This window comes from Phalangium opilio, unplaced genomic scaffold, assembly GCF_054372755.1.
Source record: "Phalangium opilio isolate 3A_F unplaced genomic scaffold, DU_Popi_V2 ptg000200l_1, whole genome shotgun sequence".
NCBI lineage: Eukaryota > Metazoa > Arthropoda > Arachnida > Opiliones > Phalangiidae > Phalangium > Phalangium opilio.
In genome coordinates this window covers 2,685,859-2,703,066 of record NW_028324213.1, presented here as the reverse complement: position 1 = coordinate 2,703,066, position 17,208 = coordinate 2,685,859, and the positions used below count along the sequence as shown (strand labels likewise).

Here is a 17,208-nt window from a genome sequence, read left to right as displayed (position 1 = left end):
TAGATTCGAAATGGTGGGGAAATTGCTAGTGCAATATTTAATGTACGTCATTAAATCTGTCGTAAAAGAACGCTATCATTGCGAAAAAAAGCCTCTACTTCGAAATATGGAATGTACCAGAAAGGAAAGTTCTCCAATTGCCGCTATTTAATATTTCGAAGGTCGTTGTGAATATCATTTTTGAAGAGATCAAGAACAACAGAAGACGTTGCTGAATTTGTTACGATTAAAATATTTCCATGAAGGTTGTGATATTAAGAGTAAATATTATTTAAGTCTTAATGTGCCACCGTTTTCCTTCTTCGAAACGCCACGCTGGGCTGTTATCTCCCCATTTAATCGACTGCACTTTGTATAGGCAGTTCCGAAACTAGAAACACACAAAAAGAGCGGCGTGGTTCAGAACTGATGGTTTTGAAATAGCGGCCGATGTTTTGGGAATTTGAGCTACAGGCCTAGACTTGGCTAAGTTTGCATTGGAACTTATGAGCAATTGGCAAAGCAACATTAAAAGTAAGTGTTTAATCCTTGTTACGGTTAAATTAGTTGTGAAACCCAGTTTATTCTAATTTCGGAAAAAAACAAAATATCTACAGGTGCATTTTAAAATGAAAATATCGCCTAATTTCCTGTTCATGATCAAAACTCTGTAGGGTTCGTTGCAAACCATCAAGGCAACAACAATTATTTTGAAGAACTTATGACGTCTGATAATGAAATACCCAATACTATTACTATGGATCCTGACCTAAAACAAGATGATGAACTTGAAATCAGTGTTGCGAACGAAGAATCTGGATCACGTGATGTAGTGACAATAAAGAAACCACACTTGAGTGTTGAAGCTGAGAATAATATTCCAATATACCAAACAAGCTGCAGCTCTGGTTCTATTTTTTTTCAGCTGCCTAGAACATCATGCAATGAAACAGATTTATCTGAGAGTCATTTGCGACCAATCTAAGATAAAAATGAATAGAAAATTTAGTAATACTAAGAGAATAATTTCGTGTACATACAGAATATCCATATCTCCACAAACTATTGCTAAACCATCAGCCGAATCATCATCAATTAAACCACCATCCTCATCTGCTGATCAAGATGAAGTAGAACAACTTCAACTGAAAACTTCATCAACCAATAAAGCATCACAAGGGGCAAATATGTCAATAAAGTCTTTCTTTTATGACAAAAGCTACTTTGGAGCAAAAACAGCTACACTAATCTCAACCAAGTTTCAATAATTACAAACCACTAGCTCCAAGCTAAGCAAAAACTTTAAAGAAACCACCTATCCCATCTGTTGCACTTGGAGCAACAAATGTACCTTCACAAGTGTCAAAGAACACACAGTAAAATTTGGCAATATTTTACTCTTGATGCAGACAATCTCACCATCGTTACTTGCAATTTTTGCGTCATTTGTCTTAAGCAAAACCGAGGAACTACCTCACCCATGATAAACCACTTGAAAAGTCACCATAAAAACTTGATTCATTGGAAAACCAAGAAGGGGTCCCTCATGTTTAAAACTTCCAGCCGAAACTTAAAGACGCCATCTAAAAAAATGCTACTTATTCGTCAGATCACCCAAAATCAGCATTAATTACGTCAAAAATCGCCAGAATGATAGCACTTTATTTTCAACCTTATACCATTGTGGAAGATTTGCGTTTCAAAGACCTTATGAAAACTCTAGAACCTTAAAGGGATAGAATCGGATTTATCTGAGTTGGTCACACTAACATTGGTTTTCTATAAATTAACCACCCCTAAAAACATGGGGGTCAGTAGAAATCGCGAGAAACATTTATTAATTAAAATAAACGTGAATAAAAATTAAAATTTTGAACGCCAGATTTAAAATCGGCCACCATTTTCAACCCATTACCTACGTAGGTAAAGTTCGGCCTCTGATTGGTTGGTTGTAGTTGGAATGAAAACTGTCGTTTAAGGAGTAAAAAGTAGTAGGAACGAGAATCTAGGTCAGCTTGCCTCAGGGTTGGCAAGTTTTAAACAAATTGTTTTAAACTTTGGTTTAAAACTTGTTTTAAACAGCCATGAAAAAAAACTTTACTTTGTTTAAAACGTTTTAAACAAAAAGTTTAAAACATGTTTTTTTATGGAGAAAAATTTCGGATATTTTTAACTCTTTTTTATTTGAAAATGAGCGAAAAGATTAAATAATAGAAATAATAAGCTCCAGTCAAAACCTTCCAATTATTCGACTGTTTCAAATGTGTGTTTAATTGTTTGGAGACCCTACCAGTTGTTTTATCCATTACCAATCTGTATTGAAGACTGATATTCAAAAATATGATTAAGGATAACTTATTTTGTCATCTACTTAAAGCAAAGCGATAACATTTTTCCTATGTGGTTTCTCTACACTGTTGGTACATTTTACTGTTCTAAAAATATTACGCGTAATCTATAAAGCCAGGTCTTTGACAGTGCTAAAATTAATACGCCTAATCTGAAAACGGAAAACATGAGCGCCTACAAATATGTAAGGGGTGGTGAAGTTTCAAATGTATGATGAGTTCTGACCAAGAAACTCGGAAGTACGGAAGCGGAAATGACTGAATAGTGGCCACAAAAGAAATCAGGCATTTAGACATTAGGGGTTAAATGTACAAATTTACGCATCACACTCATTTTGTATCCGCTATTAAAAAAATTATATTTTCCTTTTGAAAAGATCGTTTGCTCTTTTTTAAACCGTCAGTAGAATTTTTCAACACGTACTCCCCTTTAAATAATTAATTTCATGATAAAATGTTTTCCGAAAATCTAACTTTAAATCGTGTTATAAACAATAAAAACACAAATATTTTTAACTAAGTTTTTTCCAACCCTGACAAGGACCCTTTCTTACACCTTCAAATTCTAAATTGAGGGAACTCTCGATTTTCCTGTTTGACTTTGCAGTACATGTTCGTTGTACGTTGGTCAAGGGGTATGATACTCGCGCTGGTTGCGAGTGGTGCCAGGTTAAATCCCGGAAGGTCGCGTCTTAGAGCTTCATATTATAAATTTAGGGGTATTTTTATTTTCGTGTTTTACTTCTCAACACATTTCGTGGTCCGTTGGTCTAGGTGTATAATACTTGCTTTGGGTTCAAGTGGTCCCTGGTTCTAATTCCACACGGTCCACGGACAATTTCTTACACCTTGAAATTCTAAATTTATTCAATATTGAACGCTCAAAATAATTAATATCATAAAATAATTTCGGAAAATCTAATTTGTTCTTGAAAATGCGTAAATTTGTAGTTTCTCAATCAATTTGGAGGGAATAAATCGACTAACTGTTAAATCAGTTGATTGAATTAAATATTGATTAAGGATTAAATTAATATAAATAAAGAAAAATTGCAATATCGGGACTTCAGTCAATTGATAAACGTCACTCTTATCGTTTGTTTTTTCTGTCTTGGTCCAAACCAGGACCTTTTTTTAATAAAGTAGGTTGTGAAAATAAGCGCCTTGCGCTAGCGGGAGTAGTGGCTTAATTGGAGAACCGCGAGATAGACTATTAGATCTGGAAGAGTGATTTAAACATGTTTAAAACTAGTTTTTTTTTGTGTTTTTTTACTGTTTTTTTCTACTTGTTTAAAAAACAGTTTAAAACAAAAAATCGTGTTTTAAACAATAAAAAACACAACTTTTATTTTTTTTAAAAAAACTTAATTTTTGCCAACCCTGGCTTGCCTGGTGAATCGTCGTCTGCTTATATGCTTAAGAATGTCAGACGAGAAAGCATTTCTGATCATTCCGGTCCTGAATCTGAGGATGAAAGTTCGAACTCTGATTCTTTGGATTCATAAAATTCGGAAAAATTTATAGTAAACGAATCTGAGGGTAGTTCTTCTGAAGTAGAAGAATTTGGTGTGCAGCCATACCAATTCCCGTCAATCTGTATCATACTGCGTTCACAGAACGAATCCCCCTACCAGTAGGAAAAACACTACGGAGCCTTAGAGACTTATGACGTCGAAATTGGTAGAGACGAACTAGTAACGTTTTTCGGTGGTTCGACTCTGTGTCACCAGGTGCCCTCATGATCGCAAAACAAGAGCATTTTGGATCTTTTAATCGTAATTTAAAAATCATTAATTAAACTAAATTATAAAAACATATATATTTTCAGAATCCTTATTTGTCTATTTATCGAAATAAATTAACCTTATAGGGATTTATTGCAATGAAATTAAAAGAAAGTATCCCTTTAACATTTTCAAAAAGTATTATTCCAAATTTGTATAATGATTAGATCTCCAAAATGAAAAATGATATCGCACTAGATATTGAAACTTTGGAGTCAATATCATTTCAACAGACTTCTGGTCCTCGAAATCTGGGAACAGTTATTTGGGTTTTACCCTTCATAACTATGCGCCAAACTTTATCCCTAAGCCACTACCGACGCTATATACAAGGCCCATGCACGTTCACTTCGAAGGGGGGGGGCCCTCTCACCCATATATATTTGACTTGTGTGGTTGATAGATGGCGCTTCTTCGTCTCTTTAAATCGGGGGTCGTTTCTAAAGAAAGGTTGTTAGAGTATGGTTTTTCTATATCTATATAAATCAAAGTCCTGACTGACTGACAGACTGACTGATAATCAACGCCCAGCCCAAACCGCTTGCCCGAGAAGGCTGAAAATTTGCAGGAACGTTACTCATAAGTAGTAGGCGCGTACTAAGAAAGATTTTTCCAATCCGCCGCCATCTTAAAAAATGGCGCCTAGAAATGTAAAAAATATTCTCTATGCAATTAAGTACGCGCATTTCAACCGATTTCACAAATATTTAGTACACTGGTTTGCTTTGCCCTTAAGACGGGCTGAATGGTCTTTCGGGTTCGATTTTTCGCCATCTTTTAAAATGGCGCCCAGAAATGTAAGAAAATTTTCTCTATGCAATAAAGTCCGCGCGTTTCAACCGATTTCACAAATATTAAGTACAATGGTTTCCTTTAACCTATAGACGGGCTGAATGGTATTTTGGGTTCAATTTGTTGCCATCTTTTTAAATGGCAGCCAAAAACTTAAAAACCCTTCTTTCTGGAATTATGTCCGCGTGAAAAGTAATAAAAAATGTCCCGACAGGCTGACGGGCAACGCCGAGTGCCTTCACTCCTAGGGTGCTAAAAAAGTATTAGTCATCAGTAAAATCTACACATTCTTTATATCATTTTAGATGGAAGTTCTTATTACACGCGAGCGACGCCGCGGGTAACGGCTAGTATTTAATAAAGTTAATAAGTCAACCAAAATATATTTTCCAAGGAATGTTTTTGAAATATTAATTTTAATTATGAAGGATTTTTCAATTATTATCACATTGTTTAAATGACTCAGTTTATTTTAAAAGAAAATAATCACATTTTGTTTGTTTAGTTATCACTTAATATCTATTTCGATTTTAGCTAATATCACTTTCGGTTTTAGCTAATATCACGTTTAGTTTTAAAGGAACTTTAGACCTAAAAAGTTAACTATTTTGTAGCTGAATCCACAAAACAAATATAGAGTCTTCTAAACTTTGATAACTTTTCTATTTTGAGGTTTTGATTTCAATTTTTTAAACTTTGCCTTACAGTCAGTTTCATCTCTCGCATAGTTGTACAGCAGAGGTCTATCAAATTTTTCTAACAAAAGTTTAGAAAGATTAGGGTTCTTGCACTGCTCATCACATGCCAGTGGTTTTTTAAAAAAAAGGAAGGATGACCCGAACGTATATTTTCAAGGTATTTCTTCTTGGAAAATGCTTCAAACTTGACTGCACAAAGTCTAAAACCAATTTCAGCAAAGTTATTGAACGTTTACAAGGGTATTTCAACCCTCCATGATCCTGAGCTTTTATGAGAGAAAATATGGGGCCCTGAGAATTGGGCTGGATTAGTTTTTCCAGACAATTCCAGCATTCGGTATGCTCCTCAGCAATTGGCACTATATATCCACCAATGAGAGCGACAGCACAGTTCCGCATAGTGACTTGACAGGGTTCTAATGAATTACAGTTCAAAATCATCGTCTAGATTAAAATATCGCAGTTGAAAAGCCATATGAAATCTTACCATTTCGATTGGCTGTTTCTATCAAAGTTAAAAGATGTGACTGGCAATTCGTTAATTCAATATCAGCAATACTTTCAATCTCGGCAATTTCTCTAGTACCAATTTTTATGACTGAAACTGGGGGCAAAACTTCTTTCGAGGTCAAAGTTTCCCTGCAGTTTCCATTCTTGGATGCTTTAAGAATTCCTAATTTCAAATGTTGTTCGATGGCTAAAGTACATAGCCGGGCATCCATTTGGTCATTATAGCCTCCTGAGCCGCGGATATGGCAAAAAGTGAGTTCAACTATATCGCTTGAAAACTTTCTCGTCAGCACGTAGTGAAAACCACCTTCAAGAAGATACCTGATTAATGCTACTGTGGACTTGGTTGTAATTGTCAATGCTTGGAATGTTTCTTTTGTAAGTTTCTACATTTGATTGCAGTCGTTGTCCTGGATTTGGTTAGTAAATTGAAGGAACTCGTAACTCAAGCCATTCCAAACGCTCGTCATTGATGTTATAAAAATGCATTTTATTTTCATTCCTTGAATGAATTCGATGCGTGAGATTCGAAATGTCATGAATTTGATACCACTTGAACACCATTTCCATAAAGTATATTGTTACTTCCAAATCTTTTTGGAAATCTTTATCACATAAATGGAGTTTTAAGATGGTTTTTAAGGCTGCAGTCAGTGGTTCTGAAAATATTTGCACAGCCCTCAATACGTTCATCTTCTCAAAGTTAGTGGGATAAACCACCTTTCTTGTCAAAAATCTCACTGGCTTGACCAAGTTTCCCTTATAAATTCTGACTTAATAACGCAGCCAATAAAAAGAAACTCCCTGGCGAGAAACTGGTTCCTGAGATTTTTTAAGATATGACTTTGATCAAATGCGATGAATAGCTTTCTTTCTGGATGATTTGGATGTGGAACTGAGTGGGATAGTGAGCCATTTCCAAAATGAGTAAATGCAGTGGTGTTTGTTTTGGCATTATCAGCTACTATCCTCAAGACTACAAATCCTGTGCTTTCAATCGCTTTAATTACATTTAGTGCTAGTTCATAGAGTTCTTTTCCCGATAAATTTGCTGTATAAAAATAACCTAATGGCATACGAAAATTAGTTGACAGCCCTTGAAAGGCAAAACATAGAAGGTGCGTAGCCAATTGATTTCCATCGGTGTTAGGATTTTGTGATTTATTTGTAGAACCGAAGAACAAATCGAGATAACGGTCGTATATCAATTTAGATTGTATAGCCATCTCATCCATAACAAGTGATTCTATTTTCTCGTGCTCATCAGTAAGCTTAGAAAACTCCTCTTGTAGTCGATTTATTACTAAAGAAGGTATGCCATCTTCCCCAGATTCATGTCCTATGAAGCGCTTCAGTGTTACCCAGTGGGGTAAATGTAACACTCCTATTTCTCATAAAAAAACTGTAAGCACAGGGTGAATTCTTATACAGTGTGGAAAAGATCAGAGTGCCCATTTTTTTCGGACATTTTATAAAAAAAACTCGAGAACAATGAGGAAATTAATTGTAGTCCATTTCCCAGACTCATGGCAATTTAATTAAAGAATTCTCTGGCATCCACTAAACAAATCGTTCATGTAGTTTCAAATTATAACAAAAATGAGAATTTTTAAGAAAGCAATACAATAATGTTAATGAAAAATTAGTTTTTGTAAGATATCATAATGTTGCAAGATTAATCCTGCAACAAACAGGAAATTAATGTCCTTCAGCGCAAATGTTCGATGTGTCTACCTTCCTGATGTAGACATTCTCCAAGTCTACTGGCCATTGATTCGCGGGCGTGGCGAAGCATTCCTGGGGTGATGTTGGCAATGGCGATTCTTATTCTGGCTTTGAGGTCGTCGGGTGAATCTGCTTCAGTTGCGTATACCTGTCCCTTGACATAGCCCCAGAGAAAGAAATCGTTATGATGGCGCGTTTTACTAATCGCGAAAAGTCCGATATGTTTTACGTTATGGGTGAATGCCGAGGAAATTCTCGCCTGGCAGTTATTTTGTACACCGAACGCTTTCCGAACCGAAGGCCACCTGCTCAAAGGACTTTTGGTAAGCTAACCTACAAGCAGAAGGTAGCTTTACGGTTCAACGACGTCAACGTAGGTTTGACCGGATAGTTGGAAACGAAGTCCGAGAGATGGACATTGTGGCAACGTTCGAAGCCGACCCTCACACCAGCATTAGAGCGGTAGGAGACGAGTGTGGCATCAGCCATCGTACAGTTCTGTCGATTTTTCATCCGAACCGATTCCATCCTTACCGAATTCACCTACACCAAGCGTTAACAGGGGATGACTATCTTAGGCGTCAGGACTTTTGTATGGCAATGCTGTTCCTCGATGAAGAAATCCCAGGTTTCCTTAGCAAGGTTATGTTCTCTGACGAAGCTAAATTCCATCGAGATGGAACAGTCAACCGACATAACCTTCACTATTGGTCGCAGCAAAATCCTCACTGGCTTCGGGAGCATTACCATCAGGTGCGTTGGAAAACCAATGTGTGGGTTGGCATCATTGGTGACAGAATCATTGGGCCATTCTTTTTTGACGAGAACATCACCGGGCAACGTTACTTGGAGTTTTTGCGTCAAGAGTTTTCTGATGCCATTAATGATTTACCATTTTCAGTAGTGAGGGATATGTGGTTACAATAGGATGGCGCGCCACCGCACTTCGCCGTACCCGTAAGAGAGTGGCTGAATAACGAGTTCCCTAACCGATGGATTGGTAGGGGTGGACCAACGCCCTGGCCTCCGAGGTCTCCTGACCTAACTCCGTTAGATTTCTTTCTCTGGGGCTATGTCAAGGGAAAGGTATACGCAACTGAACCAGATTCACCCGACGACCTTAAAGCCAGAATAAGAATCGCCATTGCCAACATCACCCCAGGAATGCTTCGCCACGCCCGCGAATCAATGGCCAGTAGACTTGGAGAATGTCTACATCAGGAAGGTAGACACATCGAACATTTGCGCTGAAGGACATTAATTTCCTGTTTGTTGCAGGATTAATCTTGCAACATTATGATATCTTACAAAAACTAATTTTTCGTTAACATTATTGTATTGATTTCTTAAAAATTCTCATTTTTGTTTTAATTTGAAACTACATGAATGATTTGTTTAGTGGATGCCAGAGAATTCTTTAATTTAATTGCCATGAGTCTGGGAAATGGACTACAATCAATTTCCTCATTGTTCTCGATTTTTTTTATAAAATGTCCAAAAAATGTGGGCACTCTGATCTTTTCCACACTGTATGAACAATTAACTGATCACTCTCATGATTAATAGTAAAGACGCTGTTATATCTAGAACTATAATAAATGCTGGTGTTTGAACTGCATTTTATAAAAATTATTCTGATAAAAGATACTGACGAAAGTGATGATAGTGAACAAGCTACTGAATGGCATAGTCCGAGAAATAATCATTCCTTCGAACACGGTTTTATCGTGGAAGACATTAATCATAACAGTGTTCCAAGACCTGCAATAGGAGATGCCGCTGGGAAGTACGTCTCGAACTTAGTGCTTGAAAAATATCTAAATAACGTATTTATTTTTGCGGCTCGAGCATAACATATTGCCATCTATGCCGCAGGGATGAAGCTTTTTTAGTATTAGAGGATGCGATACGCGGTCATAGGCTTTTGATAAGTCTATGTATATAACGTCAACATGCCCTCTTTGGGATACCTTTGGCTTTATTTGGTTCAAGAATGATATATGATTTGTGTCCACAGATTTAACCTTCACAAACCTATGTTGTGAATCTGGTATGTTCTTCGAGAACCAAGTGTTTATATATTTTTACATGATTTATTCAAAAATCATACCAAACGAACAGAGAATTGATATAGGGCTGTAACAATATTTGATAAAAATAAATTAAGGAAGCGCGTGAAGTTTTTGATTTAGGCTGTATTAGTGAGTACACGTGAGAGAGGTTTTAGATTTCTGGCCGTTATGCACGAGGTCAGGAGTAGTTATTGAGTGGATTTTTGGGAAGCCTTCATATATGAGCAGTTCCCTTATGAGCGGATTTCATAATAGCGGTCCTCATATCAACAGTTCCCGAATTGGCAGTTTACCCATTACGGCAATTACCGATACAGCGGTTCTCGTAAACGCGGCGTACCGTTACAGCAGTTCTCTAAAGAGCGGAAAAACAGATATGCGAAAAACTATATTTGTTTATTATGGTGTAAGCTGGCCCAGCTGGGTTATATGAACTCAAAAAGAACTGGGTCAGATATGGATAATTTGCTTAGGTTAAAGCTGATTATTTCAACTAAGTAGTATTAGGTCAGGTTAGGTTAGGATTTGTTTCGTTTGGTTAGACTTAGGTTAGTAATATTTTGGAAATGGTGTAACAATGTTACGCCTTTTCCAAAAATACTGTTCACAAATATCTACTTCGGAAATAAGATAACCTTTATCGAATTATAATATGGCTTTTCCAAAAATATACTGTTTACAATTATCTACGAAAAAAAATTTTGTTTTATTAGGTCACATTCCTGATTAAATGATCACGGAAAAGGTAGTTTTTGAAACCAACGATTATAACTGTATTGTTAATAAATGCTCGAAACTCGAGACAAACACTGCTATTTCTCAAAATAGCATCCGCTATATCTAAAACAGCAGTTTTGAAAAACTCCGCTGTTTTTTTGGAATCGCGGTTGCTATTTCGAGAACTGCTCTACAGGGAACTGCTCATATGAGGTACACCCGGTTTACGGTCGCATGGTTTTGGTATGTTTTAAAAAGGAAAAGCTTAAAGAATACTGCTTGGCTTAGGAAGAATTGTACAAAGTAAAAATATTGAAAATCGCTAAATGTTAACAGTGCTGGTTTTCTTACGCTCACGTTACATTTTTTGGCAGCGGCGGGATTCAAACCCAAGCCTCCGAAGAGACTGGCACTTTAGTTTTCCAAAATAAATAACAAATTTTTTTAATTTCTATTTTCCAAATCATATTGGTCTCGGTCTTTGATTGAATTATTTTTTTAAAAGACATATTCTTTGTTGTTTCTTGGTTATAAATGCAGAGAGATAAAGAGAAGGACAAGTTTTTAAATTTGACATTTTCCAACTTATTAATACCAAAAGAGTTTTAATATAAGTAAATAAGAGAGTGTGAAAAAGTGCCAAGAATGGCTTCTCTACTAGGCCAAATCAAATATATGCATCATTTTTTACCCTTTCAAAGATTTTTAACTAGTTAACGTTAACGCTAAAGTAAAGAGACAAAAGGTCAAGAATTTAGAGATACTCTTACAAGAATGGATAGATTTGTTGTGCTTTGTTGTACCGAGGTGTGGGCGTGGCTTTGAATTTGAACGTTTAGATGAGGTGTTAACCAGTATTGTAGGCGTGGCTTTGAAACGAGAGTAGGCTGCATTTTATCAGAAGCGAAAAATAACATTGAACAAATAGTGGCATATGAAAGTCGAATGCTTCGAAGAAGTGAAAAAAATTATTCCATTTTTGAACGCGAAATAATAGCTGTCATGTACGCCATGGAAAAGTTTCGACCGTACTTGTTCGGAAGACCTTTCATAAATGCTGGGAACCGTAACACCATTGGTTTTGCTTAAGAATGTGAAAGAACTGAGAGGGAAACTTGCCCGTTGGATTATCAAATTGGAGGAGTTCAATTACGAGATTCAGTATCAGACCGGGAAAAATCACACCAATGTTGACGCATTGTCCAGGACAATGCTAATTTTACCTACCGACAACAACCTAATTCAGACCTTGAACACCACACCTTTTGAAACGTATATGAGAAAACTCTTTGTAAAGTGGAAACCACTCACTCCTACGTAGAAAAAGACTGAGCTTTAGCAGAAACACCCACACATCAGACAAGTAAAAAATTGGCTTGGAAATAAGATGACTATTGCTTTAGAAGAATCGAGAAATTCAGTACCAGATGTGAAATCTCTTTCGAAATTTAGAGCCGAGTTTTATATCAATAATGGACTGTTATTTAGGAACATAGTTAAATCGCTTTCCCAACTTGTAAAACCGCAATGTATAATTCCAATTATTCTTAGCACGTTCCACAATGATCCAACTTCTGGTCACAGATGTAACCGGGGATATGGTATTTCTTCTTTCCTGTAATTTGGCAAGAATTATGCTTTATTGTCAAACTATTTCCAAGAACCAATTTTGAGTTGAATTCTAAAATTGGTTCTTGCATTGATTTTTAACCTAAACCGTACCTAAGTGCTCTGCCCAAGTACCTCCCATAAACTTTACACTTGGTCCCATATTCTAAATTGCTTTCTCATGGCCTTTCTTCAAAAGAGCCGAATGTCCACACTCTTTTTCGCATCCTTTTGTATCGCCTATCGCTTTCTCTCCTCAACTGTATACTACAATGTTTTAGTGTGCCACTTAAGGAGGGCATTCTGGTATTCGGAGCCCAAGCTGTAAAGACGTTGGGTTCCCTGTTTCTTTAAATAAATAAAAGACTAAATATTAAACTAAGAAATTGTCGGTTTCTTGACTAGGAACCTAGGCTTTAATTCCGCGGCCACATAATACTCCGTTCCAAATACATTTCTAAGATTTCTTTCCCCACTTTCCCTGCAAAAAATTGAAAACTAGGGCTTTCATAGAGCCGGGCTGCCAGAGCAGCCAGATGTTCAGTGTGAATAAATTTACAAAACCAATCTATCTGGTTTGTGCACTGAAGCTATTTCGACTTGTAGCCGAGTAAGCCGACTAGCCGTTAGTATTTGAAACCCGACTAGCTAGCGAAGCCAATCCAGCTAGATAACAGCTGAGAATCCTGAGACAAAGATATTAAGTTAACCAAGATTATGGAAGTTGATGATGTTTTGAAACCATGTGGTAATACTCCTGAAAGGCCTAAGCGGCCTAGCTTGACAGGGAATAGCCCTAAAGAAAATAGAATTAAACGGTAAATAAAGGTTTTTTTCTAATCGTTATTCGATATTCCACTACTGCATAGCGTTATAGTTTAAGAGAAATGCTCCTTTTAGGAAAAAACTATTCGAAAAATTTGTACCTGATTATGATGAAGACTCGAAAATACAAAAGAAGGCAACTAATAAAAGAAGAGTTACAGGGGTTCCTATCAAAGATTTCCCAACGGGACCATGGACAAAACAATTAAAGTCACTACCATCAGGGTTCAACATCAGCCAAGTAGTCAGTTTCTTCACCAAAAACAAGGCGAATAAGCATCTGGAAGATGGAAACAGAATGCAAAAAGCTAAAATGGCCGGAAGTGTATTTATATGTGACCCGGGGAGTGACAAGGCTTATATATTTGTTAAAAGCATTATTGTTCCATCATTCAAGCTATCGAAAAGGTACGCAGTGCAATTAAAAGTAGGAAAAATTAGCGGGGATATTTTAGGTGGTTATTGCGAGTGCCCTTGTGGAAATGCTGGTGTTTGTAAGCACACCTGTGCAGTTTTGTGATATTTATGGGAATGCAAACTAGAAAATCACTTGTTCATTCCTCATGATAAATCTTGTACCGAGGTAGCGAAGAAATGGGGATTAAAAAGCGGAAATGCCCATCTTCAAACTAAAATGTTTTCAAATCTAAAATTCACGAAACACAAGCCGAATTATTCAAATGAATCATCTGCATCAATGGTATGAAAACCTCGTCCTAAATACTCCTCAATTCCACTTTTGGACACTGAAGAGAAGCGTAATGAAGATGATAAAGGTTTGCAAAATAGAATAAAACGCGTGGCTGATAACATTGGAAAAGGCACAAAAGTTATGTGGCAAGAAATTTTATTTGAAAATGACCATCGTCCAGTACCCGAAGAAGTAAGTGAGGATGAAAATGAACCCGAGGAGATTTTACAAGAAGTTCCTACAAATGTCCCTAAACCAGAAATACCATTTGAAAACATACCAAAGTACAAAACAGATAAGGCGTTCCCCTCAGATTGTGTGGTTACCCTAATACAAGCCAAAAATCTTGAACTTTTAACAAGAAATCAATCCAACTCACAGTTATGGAAAAGTGAAAGAATGAAAAGAATTACTGCCTCCAAATTTGGAGATGTAGTAAAAAGAAACAAGACGGCCCAAGGGCTCGTAATAGTAGCCATATCGTACGAGTGAATAGCCCCTCTATACCCTACCCTAACGAGTGGATAACCCCTCTATACCTTACCCTAATGAGTGAATAGCGCTATCTTTTTCAATGCTTAAATGATTTACCGTGCATAAAATCAGAGTGAATAGCCCCTCGATTCCCTACTCTAAACAGTGATTAAATTATAACCGTATAAATTTACTTATGCTGTAATTCTAATATTCCGGCGAATCGAAGAACAGATAGTTTTTAGCGATAATCCCCTCGATGAGTTTACAACATAGACTTATGCCGATGCACACTTATCGCATCTTATAAATTTCTAACAAGGACTTATGCCCAGAAACTTTTGAAAGAGAAAATTTAGTTATAGTGATTACGCATTTTAGTGATTATCCCCTCGAATTACCTTTAGCAATGCTAAAATGATCAGACGCATAACGCCCATTTAACACTATGTTAGCTCTATCTAAACCCACATTTGAATTAACCGCCAAAACGTTCCAGTCAAACATAACATAGATGACAATAGCTACCGAACGAGAAGAAACACATAAGGAGCGAGGTAGGAAACGGGGAAGATCGTTATCTATTTAATTAGCACATACATAAAACAAAAATATAAAAACCCCAAACATACAAATTCATAAGTATCCGACCCCACAGATAAAAATTCAAAAGTTTCCGACCCCACAGATTAAGAGGTACCCCACCCCACATCACCCCGACATTTTAGAGATAAGAATAAATAATAAAAAACTCGAGGTTTCTATCAAGTCTCTATGGTTGAGTGGGTAGAATGTTTGTCTACTAAGCCAGCGGCCCGGGTTCGAATCCCGGGTCTAATCTGAAAAAATTTTAATTAAAATTAAATCTCTAACCGAGCCCAGTAACCCCTATGGGTGGGTTGTGGTAATATAAAGTTCCTTTTAAGCTAAAATCTGACGATAACGAAGCGAGAACCCCGGCCACTACTACTACTACTACTACGACGGCTCGGGTCAAACTAAGAGCCTATCGTATACTACGATATGGCTAAAAAAGATGTTACTCTAAAATACATAGAGACTATTAAAAGAGGGGCTAACCTAAGTGGAAATGCTTTTGTCCAAGAAGGAATTCGAAATGAAGCAAATGCAATAGAAATGTACAAAATATATAAAGCTGGAACTGTAATTTGTTTCAAAGTTGGATTTTGTGTTAATCCATCCTTGCCCATAATTGGCGCTTCTCCTGACCAAATTTGTTACGACCAACATAAGGAAGAATTTGGATTACTTGAAATAAAAACCCTCTCCAAAGCGAAAAAGGAAGGTTATGCCATTTCTCAGGCTATCGATAAGAAACTAGCACTATGCTTAAAAAAGGAAAACAATGGCGAGATTCATTTGAAAGAAAACCACAATTATTATTTTCAGGTTCAAGGTCAAATGGGTGTGACTGGATACAAGTGGTGTGATTTCTTTCTAGTCACTGGAAATGATTATTTTTCCCAAAGGATATACTTTAAAAGTGATATGTTTAATCAAACAATGGTTCCTAAACTGTGTGATTTTTATTTTAATCATTTTTAGTTTCAGTATTATTTACTTAATAAAGTGCAATACATTTAATTGGTACATTTCTTATGCTCAATTTAATCTGTAATATTTTTATAGAGTAATGTCAGTGATTTTTTATGTACTAGATTCCCTATTTAATAAGGGTTCCTTTTTAAAACTAACCAAATAGGCACATATTTTCCAAACTTTATTCAGTTCTTCATGCATGGAGTTTGGGAATACGTACTTAATAATTCTGTTTGTTTTCACCTCCATAATGACCCTTTCAACATGTATTCTTAAATTAGCGATATCTCTTGTTTTTTAACTTCAGCTTCAGTAAGCTGTGTTCTGTCCTTTAAAAATGGTGGTATATTTAACGTTGCACCAATTTTTTCCAAGTCTTCGGAAATTAAGAACCCTCGGTCAGCCATAACTGAATCTCCAGGTTCCAGTTTTTTATATAATCCACTACTATTGGTGATTTCTTTATCAGACATGCGTCCAGGAGAAAGGTTGGATACAAAACTCACAAAACCATTTGGGGTTATTCCGATCAAACCTTTAGCGGTGTTGTGGCTTTTATAGGTAGAATAAGTGTCACTCTGGGTGTTGTAATCATGGGGGACTTCTAAAAACAGTTCTGTACAATCGATGATAATTCGAGTACTTGGATAAAGGACACGAAATGGTTCTGGCATATATTTGTCAATGATTCTCCTTGATAGCCATATCGCCATTCGTGGAAGCCTACGATATAAGAGGTCAACCCAAGTAATCCAAATATTACTAACCGTTGAAACACTAATGTGAAAGCGATAAGCTAAATCCTCTTCTAACATTCCAACCTTCAATCGGCACAAAACTAAGAATAATTGGTTTTTAAAATCTAGAGCCATGGGTCTACCTGGGGAAGACTCATTTCTAGGCGTTTTCCTGATATTCTGGTTTGAATTTACGTAAACATTTAAAGTAGGTAAATCAGGTTCTATATACTCGTAAAGCTCTAAGAAGTCATGTTTAGATCTAAAGCCAGTATAAAATTCTAATTTCTTGTCATCCATGCTGATATTTTGGAAATTAAACGCCTTTGTTAAGTGGTTTTGCGATTTTTCTTCTGCTAAACGCAGCTTCTCCTTTAATTTGGCGTTTTCTTCAAAAATTGTAGCCATTTTTGATTGAAGAACGGAAATTTGCAATTTCAGCTTGGCTTCATTTTCTCTCAATGATAAAATTTCACTGACTTGTGTTTGACAATAGCTGTGATCTAGTAATGAAAGGGTTTATAATTTTACCTTTGTAGTTCTTTTTATAATTAGTGAGCCTCATTACCTATAAAATCTTTCGGCATTTGTGTAATTTCTTTGGCATCAAATGTTTTATTATGTCTATTAGTATTTTCACGGGTGAATTGTACAGTTTCGTAAGCTGCGGCTTCTGGAAGTTGACCCT

At 36.4% G+C, this 17,208-nt stretch overlaps 1 pseudogene; it reads right to left on the bottom strand.

Annotated features, from left to right (window-relative positions):
- Positions 1 to 15,891: 15,891 nt before the first annotated feature.
- On the bottom strand, positions 15,892 to 16,658 carry LOC149622103 (uncharacterized; annotated as a pseudogene).
- Positions 16,659 to 17,208: the final 550 nt, after the last annotated feature.